A 16,061-nucleotide genomic window follows, 5' to 3' on the forward strand; every position below is an offset into this window, starting at 1 on the left:
ATTGAATATGGGGAGGGGAGAGAGGGAAAGAGAAGGGTCAAAAATAACTCTGAAGTTCCAAACCTGAGAAATTGGGAGAATGGTTGGGCCCTCCACACAAACAGGGCAGTTTGGAGGAGGGGCAGGTTTAGTCAATGAGTTCAGTTTTTGAAGGTGGAGCTTTAGGTACTGGCAGGATATTGGGGTACATAGAGGTGCCCAGATGGTAGCTGGAGATAGGATTATTGGACTAATATTGTTTTCCTGACTTACCTCTCTGGATTGACATAAAATTGCTTTAATTTTGTTGGGGAAGGGGAGAAAAGAAGTATGGAATGATAGAAATATTCTAGAAATATAAAATATTATTTGCTCTGAGCAAAAAACGTATCATCCCTGATCAGTTCTACCATTTTTGCATCACAGGGCCCCCTGGATAATTGCCTATACATACAGAGTATTAACTAACCAGTAGGATCGGTTCTGGGAAAAATCAAAATGTAGAGGTAAATCCCCAACCTCCAAACAGGTTGTGTTCCAGCAGTTCATTTGTAAATCAGTGGTTTGGAACTTGAAATTATTTTTCCATAAAAACAATGCTATAAGGTGGTATAAGCATTGGTTAGGTGCCCATGCCTTCACTCAAAAATCCATTTAACCCATAGTGTAGCCAAAGCATAGGAAAGTAGTTTAGAAATTAACCACCTGGGGGCCCATTGTTTCCATGAGAAACTGCTTCCAAGCTTCAATTCATGATTCCAAGGACCTATTTCTTGGTGATAGATGGAGTGTATCACCAAGGTGACCTAAGGAGTAGAAACTCCCATCAGACCTGTTGTATTCACTCATAGCAATGGGAATGGAGCTATGAAGTAGCAGGGAGAGTTCTGGGTTACCTCACAGCAATGGGGAGAGAAATTCCAGTAATTATGGCAGAAAGGTGACTTCCTAACCAGGACACAGGAAAGGCTGTATGTCAGGATTTTGTGATGGGGGAGGGGGAGGTGTGAAGGGGTAGCCCAACATCCTGTTTTCATCATCTCACTCCTCTCCTTCCCCTCATTGCTCCATGCCTTCATGATGCCCAGGAGCCCTCACTGCTGTGCCCCTCTGTCTTCTGGCTCCACATAATCAAAACATGGGTGTCAAATGTTTGCTGTTGGATTGTGTTATTCCCATCTGACATCTCAACAGGGGCCTTTAGTGACCTTAGTGTGTCCTCTCCACAGATGGCATTACCCAGCCAATGGTGGGGGAAGAGAGAATGGACTATAAGAATGGAATACTGACCAAGAAAAGCTTGGCATGCAGATTGATCACCAGCAACCCCATGGCCCTGGTTATTTAAAACCCTGCTGGGAGGGGTCTCCCCTCAAAAATGCCATGTTTGAGTTTTCTCTTCAGTTTGGAATAGTGACTGGTACATGAGTCATTTTTCACTCGTGTCCAACGCTTTGTGACCCAATTTGGGGCTTTATTGGCAAAGATACTGGAGTAGTTTGCCATTTTCTTCTCCAGCTCCTTTTAGAGATAAGAAAATTGAGGCAAACAAGGTTAAGTGACTTGCCCAGGGTCACACAGTAAGAATCTGAGGCTGGATTTAAACTCACAAAGAGGAGTCTTTCTGACTCCAGGCCCAACACTCTAGCCACTGCACCACCTAGCTGCCCACTTGACACATAGTAAATGCCTAAGAAATGCTTGTTGATTTGTTTTGCTTTTCCATTCTCTGGATCCTCTTGACCTTAAACCCTGATATAGTCCCCTCATGTCCATTACAATGTCTTCCTCCAGGTCCAGATTTCTTCGATACCGGGCTTCTAGCTCCTGGCCTAACTTCTGACTCCTTCAATCAGTAAGCATTTAAGCACCTATTATGTGTCAGGTGTTAAGCTAGGCACTGGGGGGTACAAATATAAAGAGCGAAGCAATCCCAACAGGACATGAGCTTACATTTCAATGACGAAGACAACAAATAGATATAAAAACATATATGGCATAAATAGAAAGTTGACATAGATATGCATATAGATGCGTGCATACAAATACGCAAAGTAGAAAACAGTTAAATCCAAAGGAGTTTGGGAGGGAGAACACTGGCGGTTTGGGGAGATCAGGAAGGACTTCACTTGAAAAGATGGTGCCTGAGTTACATTTAAAGGAATAGGTGGACTCTATCAGGATGAGTTAAAGAGGGAGAATATTCTGGGCATGGAGAATGGCCAGTGTGAAGACATAGAGACAAGAGATAGAGTGATGTGAAAGAAAGAAAGGCCAGTTTAGCTGGGTCTCAGTGTGGGAGAGGTTGGTTTAAATGTGCAAGGACACTGGAAAGACAGAATGCGACCAAGTTGTGAAGAGCTTCAAATGCTAAACAAAGGAATTTGTATTTTAGCCTAGAGGCAACGGAAAGCCACTGGAGCCGGCTGAAGGACTCAGTCATGTCTGCGCTTAAGGAAAATTATTTTGATAGTCATGTGGAGGATGGACTGGAATGGGGAGAGACTTGAGTCAGGGAAAAGAATTATGACACTGTTGCAATAATCTAGGTGAGAGGTGATAACAAAGGTGGTAGATTGAGTGAAAAGAAGGACGATGCAAAAGATACGGCAGAGACAGAAAGCGTGATTTTATAACTGATTGGCTCTGTGGGGTGAGGAAGAGTGGGGAGTTGAGGGTAATGTCAAGGTTATGGGTCTAAGACACTGCAAGCATGGTGGTACCTTCAACAGATATAGGGAAATTGGACTTAGCACCCAATTATCCCCTAAAGCTGAATTCCTAGGATAATGGGAATAACCCCAGACTTTCCTCGATGGGCCAATGCCCTCCAAATCACAATATGAACCAAAGGAGGGGTGAATATGGTCAGGTAAATGTCTATCAGACTATAGTGGGAAGGCAGCCAACTAGTCTGCCTAGGGGTAAGACTCTTCCTACTATCCAAACACATGGATATATTGAAACATTTAAGGTCAAGATGTAACCTCGAGAAGGAGAAAGAGAGAGGGTGGGAAAAGCAGGAATTCTATGAGGGCAGCAATTTAGGGACTGGGAATTGTTGATTTCCCCCAAGCCTTGGGGCTTATAAACCTGCGCTTGAATGTCCATTATTCGGAATTGTCACAATGGCCAAAGGAGTGGAAGGCTGTGTTTTTACTTAGTTGTTTGGGTTGGTGGGAGATCAGCTGATCCATGGACCTAGGACTTGTGTCCCAGAAAGTAAGCAAACGTGTTCCCTACCCACCCACCCTATGAATTGTAAAATGAAAGGTGGGAGCCCCCAGAAGTTGTGATGGTTGATACAGGATGTGTCAGCCAGAAGCATATCCATCCTCCCAGAATGCCCAGCACTGGACAGGCTCCCTTACGAGTAATGGCCTACAAGAACCTTTGCTGGACATTGGAATCAACACCCACTTCCACCAAGGCTTTCTGATTCCTGCAGCCATGGTCGGGGATGTCAAAGCAAGACCTGTACCTTTCTTACACCTGTGTGCTTCTCCTAAACTTTACTGTGTCTGGTTGAACCCAGGCGCTGAATGAGTGGGGTATCCAGCTGGGCTAGGGGGTCAGATGGTAGAGCTGGGGGCACCAGGGATGATGCAGTTTCTATCATTGTTGGAGTACCCCTCATGCTGGAATTCACAAGCAATGAAAGGAAATTAAGTGCCCATAGGACCTGTGCCCTGGTGGAGGGGGCTGTCAGATCAGGCCTAGAGAAAAATCCGTGTAGAACTACTTTGGATGATCTGGAAGTCCCCCAAGGGCTCTCTCTTGGACCCTCCAGAGCCCAAGTCTACTTTTTCCATCTTCATGGCACTTCATCCCCCAGGAGTGTTTAGCCTGGAGAACACTGGGGTCCATGGTGACTGTCCTCAAGTATGGAAGGGATTCTACTTAGCTCCAGTGTACAGAACTAGAAGCGGTGAACGGCATAGGCAGAAGGTACAGAGACAGGTTTAAGCTTAATGTCAGGAAAAGTCATCTACAATTAGTACTATCCTAGAGAGGAAGGAGTTGCCTTTGTGGATAAGGGGCTGCCCCTCATTTTACATCTCCAAGCAGAGGCTAGCTGGCCACTCATCAGGAAAGTCAGCCAACTTCTCCAGGCCTGAGTCACATCATCCGTACAGTGAGGGAAAGGCAGCGTGGAATCCCCCACCACCTACAGGAACAAGGGACGTAATCTCTCTCTACATCAGCAATTTCCAAGAATAAATATGAATGATGTGTCCTATTTCAGAAAAAAAAAATACATATATATAATTTGCATATTAGTGGTATCAGGACTTTGGAGCTGTTAGCTTGGAGTCCCCCACCTTTTAGACTATGGGGAAGTCACACTGGGGAAGTGAAAGATAGAAGCAGAGCAGTATATTAGGAAGATTATGCTGGCAGTCACAGGAAAGAGGAATTCAAGAGGGTAGGGGCTGGAAGCAGAGGGGCTAGTTAGCCAACTGATCCAGGCAAAAGATAGCAAGACCCTAGGATAGGGTGGCCGTCATTATCATCATAGCTAACATTTATATTAAGTTTTAAAGTCTGCAAAGCACTTATTTTGCAAAGCATTCATTATCACACTGGCTCCTCACAGCAAACCTGGGAGGTAGGTGCTCCTATTATCCCCATTTTACAGTCAAGGAAACTGAGGCAGACAGATTAAATGACTTGTCCAGGGTCACACAGCTAGCGTGACATTTAAAAAGTTTCGAGAGACATAGTTTCTGGGTAATTCAACCATTTTATTAATAAAGTCAGCAGGTTATTAATAAAAGGATGGTCATTTGGCTATCTCTCTTAGACCAAAAACAATCATGGTGATAGGCTCATGGTTTATATACCTTTCTAATGAGGGGCTGTAGTCACCCATCATCAAGTCACCCTTGGACTGAGAAAATATCTCTATACCGGACCACTCCCAGACTGGGCCTATCTAGACAAAAGGATCTGTCTCCACCCAAGCTATAGTAGAACACAATGGACATCCCTGCCTTAAATTAAATTTCTTACAAGGTTAGGTGGGGTCTGACCAAGATTGAGGAGATTTCATGCAATTTCATTATCAGTGATGTCCTTCAAAAGAAACTGAACTTTTTAAAATAAGGAATTTAGGAGAAGGGGAGAACTATGAATCTCCCCCCAAATTATTGGTTATTAATAATCATTTCTCACACTAGTAAGAGACTGAAGCAGGATGAGAACTCAAGCCTTCCCAAATCCAAGCATTAAAACAGTACAAATGATAAGGGGAAGAAAGATGGTTTAGATATGTCAAAGGGAGCAGGGATATAGCTGAGCAACTGATTCAATCCAATTCAATTCAATAGGAATCAGGCAGCGCTGCCATATGCCAGGCTATTATGTATGTATGTATATGTGCATGCATGTATGTATGTATGTGTCTGTGCCTCCAATGCTTAGCAGTATTACATTTTGGTAGGCATTGGAGTCACAGATACAAGTATGAAACGTTCTCTGCCCTTAGGAAGAAAGTAGATCCATGATTAACTGTGCCAAGCATTGTGCTGGGCACTAGGCATATAAGTATAAAAGGGAGATAGTACCTGACCGTCCAGAGCTTATATTCCCCTTAAGTCAATATAAAATATTAATGTAATATATATTTATATATTTATTATATTAATATATGATGTATAATAATATATTTATATATTGTACATATATAAATATGTGCAACATAAAATAGAAATATAAAAGTCGATATAAAATATAAGTATGTACAATATAAAATATAAATATAAAAGTTAACATATAATATAAATATATACAATATAAATATAAAAGTCAATATAAAATATAAATATGTGTAATATAAAATATAAATATAAAAGTCAATAAAAATATAAATGTGTAACAAAATATAAACGTGAAAGTTAATATAAAATATAAATATGTATATATAGAATAAATATATACAAATTCATTTTTCTGGGAGAAAAACTAGGGGATCAAAAGAAAAGTAGGAGGTGACACCCAAGTTGCTCCATGAAGGAAGCCAAGAGTTCCTAGAGGTGAGATGGAAGAGGGAGATCATTCCAGGCTGGTTGACATCCTGAACAAAGGCATGAGAGTAGTGTATGGAATAGTTGATCGGTCAGTTTGACTTGACTGAGAAATGTGTGGGAAAAAGAATGTGCAGTAAGTCTTGAAACTTGGTTGGAAGCCAGAGATGAAGGACTTTAAATGCCAAAGAGAAGAGTATTTATTTGTTGCTAGAGGAGACAATAGGGAGTCCATCAAGCTTCTTTAGCAGGGGAGGGATGTGGTGAGCATTACTTTAGGAATATAAACTTGGCAAGTGTGTGGAGGATGAATCGGAGATGGGAGACACTGGATGGAGAGAGACCAAGTAGGAAGCTATTGCTATAGTCCAGGTGAGAGGTGAAAAGAGCCTGCACTGGGGTGATGGCCCTGCGGGTGGAGAGAAGGGGACCAATGCAGAAGCTGTGGAACCAAAACCAATGGGACATGGCAACTGATCGGACGAGGGATGAGAGAGAACCAAGAGTCAAGGATAACTCCTTTGTTAGGAACGAGGGTGATGGAGAAGAGTGGCGACCTCGACAGAAATGAGAGTTAGGAGGCGGAAAGCCAATGAACCATTTATGCGTGTTGAATTTGAGATGTCTCTGCAAAGGGATTTAAATGCCAAGCCTTCTGGAGATCTAGCTGCCTCAAGGCTTTCTCCGCCCAGTCCATCCTCCATTCAGCCATCAAATTGACCCTCTTTTTTGTTTGTTTGTTTGTTTTGTTTTTTGGTGAGGCAGTCGGGGTTAAGTAACTTGCCCAGGGTCACATAGATAGTAAATGTCAAGTGTCTGAAGCCAGATTTGAACCTAGGTCCTCCTGACTCCAAAGCCAGAGCTCTATCCACTGTGCCAAAGTGACGTTCTTGAAGCATAGATCTGATCATGTCACATAAAGCTCACTGCAAATCTTAAAGTGCTATGTAAATACTATCTACCTAATTATTATTATTATTGTTATTATTATTGTTGTTGTTATTTTACACCATGCCCCATTGTATGAACTCCAGTGGCTCCTTATTACCTCTAGGATCAAATATAAAAGGAATAGAATTTGGAACTCAAAACTTTTTTTAAAAAAATGTTAAGAATTGGGGTAGTTACGTGGCACAGTGGATAGAGCTGTGGCCTTGGAGTTAGGAATACCTGAGTTCAAATCTGGGCTCAGACACTTGACATTTACTAGCTGTGTGACCCTGGGCAAGTCACTTAATCCCAATTGCCTCACCAAAAAAAAAAAAGCCAAAATAAGTTAAAAAATAGTTTTTACATTCAATTGAAGGGACGAATAAAATATTATTTCAAAATAATTAAATAATTAAATTCCTTCATAACCTGCCTCTTTCCTACCTTTCCAACCTTCTTATACTTTACTGCCCTCCACATACTCTGTGATGCAGTGACACTGATCTCCTTACCATTCCCCACACAAGACATTGCATCTCAAAGTCCATGCATTTTGACTGGCTGTCAACCATTCCTGGAATTCTCTCCCTCCTCATTCCCACCTCCTAGCTTCCCTGCATTCCTTTAATTCTCAGTTCAAATCCTGCCTTCTGCAATAAGCTTTTCCCAGCCCCCCTTAATGCTGGTACCTTCTCTTTGAGGCTACCTCCAATTTACCTTGTTTTTGTCTTGTATATGCAGAGTGTTGTCTCCCTCATTAGAATGTGAGTTTCTTGAGTACCAAGGACTATTTTTGCCTTTCTTTGTATCCCCGGTGCTTAAGACAGTGCCTGGCACATAGTAAGCATTTAATAAAGGCTCATTGATTGACTGACTGATGTGGAGCATGAAGGAGAGAAAAGACTCAAGATGACTCTGATATTCAACCAGAGAGAATTGGCAGAAAGTAAAATGTCATTAGGAGGAGCAGGTTCTAGAGGAAAGATAATGAATCTGGCTTCAGGCCATGAAGAATCTCAAAAATGCCAAAGGTGCTCTAACTTCACCTCACTTAATAGGGGTGGGGGAGAGATTGCCAGAGACACTATTATCATTTTTCCCCAGGCAAAGGTAGCAGGGGAAAGGGTCCCTGGGGTCTAAGACTCCTTTACTGATGTCCATCCTACCTTAACAGTTCTCATCTCCAATAATTTTAGTTCATTGATATCCAAAAGGTCCTCTCAAATGACAAGTTGGCCAGAAATGCTATCTTGGGGACATTGATGAAAAAGGAAGACCTCTATTGTCATCTAGATGATAATAATTACACAAAAATCCATTATTAGGATCTTAAACCAATTCTCTCCATATTTAGAGTAGATAGTTACTCAACCATCCTTGGAGATATTCAATGAAATGGTGACTGAAGATTTGATAGAGATATTGCAGAGTGGATTCTTGCTTCAGAAAGGAGTCACACTATGTGATCTATAAGAACTCTCCCAACCCTGTGACCCTATAATCCTAGGAAGCTCATACATGATGCCATAGTAGACATTGCACCTGGCCATAGCGCTTCATCTACAATGCAGAACCAGTGAGCCCTAAGAGAAACAAAGGCCAGTGGATGAAGTAGACCAAATCAGTCATGGAAGTGTGTGAATCAGATTTGTGTATCCGAACCTGAGATGTGTCGAAGGTAGTCAATAAGCCCCCCACACTGAAGGGTCTGGTATCTAACTATGCAAATCAGATTCACTGTTGATAACTTGTTTAGATCTATGTTAACCCAAAGCTGGTGATCTCCTGCATATGCACAGCCAGATACAGGCGAGGTCAGGACTGCTAAAAAGCCTCACTTAAGATTCCACCGGAAATGAAGGGAGAACTCGGGTTCCTTCTAGAACAGACAAGCAATGCAACAAGGTAGCTAACTGCTTAAAGGCCACTCACTGGACAAAAAGGAGACAGCACAACCACAGGCTTCACCCTCCTCCATTCCTTAGATGTAGATATCCATTCCTATGACTGCTGAACTGATATGATGGCAGCCACCGAAGATTTTCCCCTCCATCTAGAGCAGGCTGTCTTCACCTGGGGTCTGTGAACTATTTTTATAATAGTTGGATGATTGTATTTGAGTATTATTGGTCTCCTTTGTACTCCTCTGTATTTTGTTTTATGCATTTGTAAACATTATTCTGAGAAGGGGTCTATAGGCTTTATCAGACCACCACTCACAATGGCCTGGGAGAAAGAAATTAAACAGAACAGAACTCCCTGAAGTAAGAGGGCTCCATCTTCTGGAACAAATGCTATTCCAGGTAAATGCCCACAGATCCTGGGACAGCCTTGCAAACCCAGTTTGGATGGCAGTTGTGTTAAAATCTTACAAAGATTTCCCTCCAATAAAGTCTTCTTCCAATGCTTTAGCATTGTGTAGAAGTGATATTATGATAACTTTATATCTATATAGCACTTTCAAGTTTGTAAGGTGCTTAAGAAATATAATTGCACCTGGCTTTCATAACAATCTTAGGAAGTAGGTGCTATTGTTATCCCATTTTATAGATGAAGAAACTGAGGTAAGCAGAGGGTAAGCGACTTGCCTTACTTAGCTGAATCAGGATTTGAACTCAGATCTTCCTGACACCAGGTCACCTAGCCACCTCTAGCCATGACACACTTAAAGCTAAGAATCCCTGATCTAGAGAGTGGGGCCCAGAGTTTGGCCATCTTGATTCATGGTCAGGCATGAACTGGATAAGGTGGCCTCTTAGATTCTATGGCTGAGTGTACACCTCAGAGACACATACCCCATGTACATCACTCACAAACATTCACACACACACACACACACACACTCAGGGTACTCTTCACAGCCATACCTACTCCCACCATTTGCCGGGCCTTATTTGGTCCATGCCTATCTTCTCGTGGCAAGGTCTCTTCACCAGCATCATCTGCTGGGGCCAGAGGCACCACTGTGGCTTGATTACACTGATGACCCAGACAGTAGGAAAAGACTGGGAGGGGTAATTTGTGCCAAAAAAAAAAAAAAACAGAAGTCAATTTCCTGTCAAGAAGAGGCTCAGTCAGAGTGGCCAAGACCTCCCCTGGTCTTGCCCTGAAGGACACTTCCTGAGTGGGGAGGGGTAACCAGGGAAATTTTCAGGGCATGAGAAAGAGGGTATGTATCATTGAGAAATGTTCTGCCCCAGAGGTAGGTGACCATAGACGGGGAGCCTAGCCCTACTTCCTGTGATTGTATGATGTATGCATCCATTAGTGTCAGAGGTTAGTCATTGATTTGGTAATGACTACGCTAGTGACTGATGCTTGTACAGGGATAGACAGATAACTATAAACCATGATGTAGATTGTAATATAGATTAATACTTGGAATACATTACCATGTAATTAATATATAGATTTATTTTAAGGCTTTCCTTTTCCACTCACTCCATATACACCCAATGCAAGTTGGTACAATAGGTACTATGTAATACAGTGGGTAAAATGCTGGACCTGGAGTCTAGAAGACCTGAGTTCAAATCCAGCCTCAGACACTCCCTAGCTGGGTGACCCTAGGCAAGTCACTTAACCTGTTTGCCTTAATTTCCTCGTCTGTAAAATGGGGATAATAATAGCACCTTCTTCCCAGGGTTATTGTGAGGATCAAATGAGAAAATAATTGTAAAGCTCTTAGCATAGTGCCAGGCACATAGAAGGTGCTATATAAATGTTAGTTATTATTATTAGGTTGTTAAAAACCAAAACATAGCTAAAATATGTGTACCAGCAGGCACATAGAAGGTGCTATATAAATGTTAGTTATTATTATTAGGTTGTTAAAAACCAAAACATAGCTAAAATATGTGTATCAGCAATGTACACTAACACAACACTTAAGTCCAGGTAAACACCTACCTGCACCCTTACACCCACCTTTGATGTAGGCATCCCAACTCATAGAGGCCAAATCCCAGTGGGAAGAACTATCTTATCCATAACTACTCTAACAAAACCCAGGCTTGTGTTTCTTGAGCCAAATCGTGGGGTCATTTTGAAGACCCCTTCCACCATTGGCATTTTGGAAAAAGCCCTGATCAGGTCAAATCCTGCCTGGGATGCTTCCTCTTTGTGTGACCTTGGGCAAGTCATTCAGCCTAATTGGGCCTTAGTCCTCTCTTATGTAAAATGAGGAGATTGGATTAGATACCTCTAAGTGTCTTCCCAATCTAGCTCAATGAGCCTCTGATGAAAGATGTTGAAAAAAATGGGGTGAAATTGAAGTGCTCAGATGGAAAGCTAAATCAATTTGATGTTTTCCTTGGCAGCTTCAGAAGACCAAGGCACAAGTCAACATCAGTAAAAGAGAACTTCCTATACAGTATGACCTTCTGTATCAGGACCATTTGGGACTAGGAATGGTCCAAATTGGGGATGAAGCAACATTTTTAGACATAAGGTACCAAACTGCCCAAAGCCCTTGTATTTTCAGAGCCGATTGAACAAGTCAGCAGACCAAGGTTTGAATTTCAGCTACTTGGATAAGTAACCTAGCCTCTCTAGCCCTCAGTTTCTCATTTATAAAATGATTTCCAAAGTTCCCTCTGTTCTAAATCCTGGACTTACCAATCCCCTTCACTTATCCCAATGACACTGACCTTATTCTTTCTCACGCATGAACCCCTGTCTCTCAGTTCTGTACCTTTTCCCTGGCTGTCCCCCATTCCTGCAGTGTTTTCCCCCATCACTTCTGCCTCCTGGCTTCCTTCAAGACTCAGTTCAAATCCTACCTTCTGCAAGAGAACTTTTCTGGTCCTTCTCCTGTTGCTACTGTCTTCCCGTTGAGGTGGCCTCCATCTTACCCGGTGTACATGTACAGAGTAGTTTATGTGTCATCTCCCCCACCAGAATGAGATCTGCTTGAGGTCAGAGGCTGTTTTTGCCTTTCTTTGTATCCCCAGAGCTTAGCATAATGGCTGGCATAGAGTACGAGCTTGATAAATACTCGTTGGCTTGGCCATGATCCTTTGCTCTCTAAATTCTCTTCCAGCTCTAATAGTTTATGATTCTTTGAGTCAGAAAGGGTACTTTAAACTAGTGGATAAAGGTTAAAGTGTCTTGGGCAAAGCTCAAGGACTGTGGTGGGCTTGGAGGTGAGAACCTTCTTCCCCTTCTTCTTCTACCGTGATCCATTGACTGGCAGCAGAGGAATCAGGAAGTGGTTCTAATGTCACCATTTCCTGCCTCTGAGGTGTTGGGAAAGTACAGTACTTTTCTTTCTCACCCTCTTGAAGTGAACAGCCTTCTTGATTCCCAAGGGTCTGACATTGCCAGCATCCTTTCCTCTTCCCTTTCAATTTGGAAAAGTCATTTTACCTCAACAGGCCTCCATTTGTGGACTACATAATCTTTAGCATCCCTTCCAATGGTAATCTTCCATAAGTTGATATTGTTCTGGCTTCAGAGGGGAGCATGGTGGGTCCCCTGGAGAAGGTGAAGGGCCCTGCACTGATAGGACACCTTGCACAAAGTAGACACTATGTGTGCCTAAGGCCATATTGACCTTCCTAAGGACTGCAGACTGAGGCAGACTCAGAGAATTTTCGAGCAGGACAGAACCTGTCATTTTACAGGTCTAGAAATCAAGATCCAAAGAGAAGACATTTCCCAATATGGCAACACAGGGTAATGGAAAGAGTGTTGAACCTGGAGCCAATAAGAACTGAGTGCAAATCCCAGCTCTGCCATTCTTTCATTTGCATCACTTTCAACAAGTCAGTTAATGTCTTTGGGCCTCAGTGTCCTCACCTGGAAAGTAAGGAGATTGGACTACATGATTTCTAAACTCCCTTCTAAATGAAACTAGGATCCTATAATCCTACAGTTACCTTAGAGCCAGAAATTCCCTATGTACGTGCCCCAAATACCCATTTTGGGGGAAGGGCTAGAAGCCCATTTATTACAAAGCATAGCAGGCAAGAAAGAAGATACCTATCCAGACACCAAAGGAACGTGCATTTCTCTGTTTTTGACTCCTCCTATATCTAATCAAGGTGCTTGATCTCAGATCCCAACAATCCACAAGCATTTATTAAGCACCTGCTGTGTGCCAGACACTACTAAGCACCAGGGGTGCAAATACAAGGAATGAAACAATCTCTACGGAAGATCCTGCCCTCGTCATAACACTTGGATTTCTGAGAGAGCTCAGCAAGTAGGCTAGGGGAAAAGGACACACCACTGGAGAAAGCAGAAAGCTGGATCTGGGCTTCATAAAGAAAGGACAAGGTGGGAAGGGGTGGCACCTTTAATTCTTAAGTTGAATTTGGAAGTAATATAATAATAGGTAGCTTCTATATAGCACTTTAAGGTTTGTTATGCACCTTATTAATATTGTCACATTTGATCCTCATGACAACAAGAACAACAATAATAATAGCTAACATTTATATAGTGTTTCCTAGGTGCCAAGCGCTGTGCTAAGCACTTTGCAACTATCATTTCATATGATCCTTACAACTCTGAAAAGTAGGTGCTATTATGGTTCCCATTTATTCAATAATAATAATAGCTAACATTTATATAGTGCTTACTAAGTGACAATTATCATTTCATTTTATCTTCACAACAACTCTAGGTGATAGATTTTTTTTCCCATTTTACAGATGAGGAAACTGATGATAAGAGACATTAAGTCTAGAGTTACATAACTAACTTCTGAAGGAGGTTTTGAATTCAGGACTTCTTGACTTTTTCATTGACCGACAGGCTCCTAGGAAAGGAGACTTCAAAGAAGGAATTAAAGAGACAAGGGATAAAAAGAGAGATGGCCCCAGAGCCCCATGCATGTAATCAAAGCCAACACTCCACCATATCTCTTAATACCCAGCACCTGAACCCTTGGAGATATCTCAAAGCAAACTTCTTGGATGAAATTTTTCTCCTCAGGACAGCTGAGATTTGACCTCACTCTCTAATCTCAGAGTCCATTTATTCCTTTATAGTCTACTACCTAAACTAATCCATCTGGCTTTCCCTCAATTATAGTTTTGGTGCCTGCTTTGATAAATATTTATTATCAAATTATCAAATGCCAGGTTACTATATTTATTTGCTTTTGTACATCATGTAGCTAATCTGTTCCATGGATGAGTATCTCTATTTATGAACCAATGCTAAATTATTTTGATGGTCACTGTTTTATGATACAGTCCGATATCTGATATTAGTTTTCTGTTTATGTCAATGGCACTATCGTCTTCTGAATCAGAACCTCTGAGTCATCTCTGACTCATTCCTCTTTCTTCCATCCAACTGGTTGCCTGGTCATGTCAATTTTACCTTGACAATATCTCTTGCATTGGTCTCCCTTCTCTTCACTTTTACTGCAACCAGCCTAATTTGAACCCTTATTACCCTTGATTGTAGTCCTGAAAGAGCTATTTATAACTGAAGTCTATCCTCTCTCCTACCCAAGTCTATCCTCTCTGGACAGTGCCAAATACATAATAGACATTTAATCAATAATTGTTGATTGAGTGAGTGATCCTTCATACTGCTGCCCAAGTGATCCTTCTTAAGTGCTGGGAACGCACCACTCTTCTATTCAGAAACCTGTAATGGCTTTCCATTTTCTATCAAAAAGTATATCAATTCCTCATTCTGGTATTCAAGGCCTTCTATAGTGTCATCCTAACTCAGGGGTTCTTAACCTTTTTTTGTGTCGTGGACCCCTTTGGTAGTCTGATGATGCCTCTTCTCAAAATGATGGGGTTTTTTAAATGCATAATTGAAAGAAATACTAAAGAAATTAGTGAAAATAAAGATGTAACTTTTTTCCGAACTAAATTCATGTGCCTCCCCCTCCATCCTTGATAAGTGCCAGTTAAGATTCACTGGTCTAACCTGTATTTTCAGTTTTATCTCATACTGCCAACTTTCACATACTCCATGTTAAAGCCAAATTAGTCTACACATACATTCCCATTATCTCTCATCTCTGTGCCTTTGCTCGTATCTGTAATGGATTCCTTGCCAGTGTCTAGCTAGTAAAGTCACTCTTTTCCCTCAAGGATCAACCCAGGTGCCACCTGATCCATGGAAGACGAATGCACTGAGCACATAATAGATGCTTACTAAATGTTGGTTTATTTCCTTCATGCCTGACCTTAGTCCTATCCCCAGATGAATATGATCTCTCCTGCTTCCAGTTTCTCATAGTATTTGGCCTTAATTTCTTCACATTTACTTGTATCACAGCTAATTGTGTTTGAACTCTTTTGCTCTAATTAGGTTGTAAGGTGCAGCTAGGTGGTGCAGCGGATAGAGCTCCAGCTTTGGAGTCAGAAGGATCTGAGTTCAAATCCGGTTCTTAGACACTTGACACTTACTAGCTGTGTGACCCTGGGCACATCACTTAACCCCAATTGCCTCACTAAAAACGAACAAACAAAAAGTCATCTAGTCTAATTAGGTTGTAAGCTCCTGCAGGGCATCATGTCTGTGGGCCTCTTCCTGGACCCCCAGCACTAAGTACTCAGCCTTGGACAGTATGTTGGACTTCATTGAGAAGACTCCCCCTGGGAAGCATTTATTCCAGGGATGCTGCCTGTTCTCCAGAGGTGTTCCAAAGGCCATCTTTCAGCAGCATGGTGTAGTGCATAGAGAGTTAGCCTTGAAGCCAGGAAGACCTGGGTTCAAGTCCTACCAGGGATACCTACTGACTGTGTGACTCCAAGCAAGGCACTCAGTCTCTGTTCTCTAGGCAACTGCCTAAGACTCTAAGTAGTCAATACCTGCTTTGGTAGAGGGAATATTCTGTCAAAGTTGTTGTGATGACGGAATGAGATAATATATGCAAACACTTTGCAAAAAAATAAAGCATTCTGTGAATGTTAGTTATTATTACTTCTGTTATTATAGCTGAGAAAACTAAGTCTTAAAAAAGTCAAATGACTTATCCAAGTTTAAATAAGTAGTGTTAAAGGCGGCTTTTGAACCCGGGCCCTGTGACTCATAAGCTATGAACATTTCTGCTGGAGCACACCAGTTCCTCTCTTTTGGGCTATTGTTATAGTTCCCTAACCAGTCTCCCAACCTCCACTATCTCCCTCCCCAAACTCCTTCTATCCACCT

General features: G+C 41.9%; 1 pseudogene across 1 annotated transcript in view; it reads right to left on the reverse strand.

Moving 5' to 3' along the window:
• The window catches only part of LOC110192486 (interleukin-36 alpha-like), a 51,782-nt pseudogene extending 39,733 nt beyond the window's left edge, over window positions 1–12,049 (reverse strand). Inside the window, exon 1 of the transcript XR_013484491.1 lies at window positions 11,717–12,049. The product of XR_013484491.1 is annotated as an interleukin-36 alpha-like (transcript). The remainder of the gene's footprint in view (window positions 1–11,716) is intronic.
• Window positions 12,050–16,061: the final 4,012 nt, after the last annotated feature.

This window comes from Phascolarctos cinereus, unplaced genomic scaffold (genome assembly GCF_003287225.1).
Source record: "Phascolarctos cinereus isolate Bilbo 61053 unplaced genomic scaffold, phaCin_HiC Scaffold_2;HRSCAF=192, whole genome shotgun sequence".
In the NCBI taxonomy this organism is placed as follows: Eukaryota; Metazoa; Chordata; class Mammalia; order Diprotodontia; family Phascolarctidae; genus Phascolarctos; species Phascolarctos cinereus.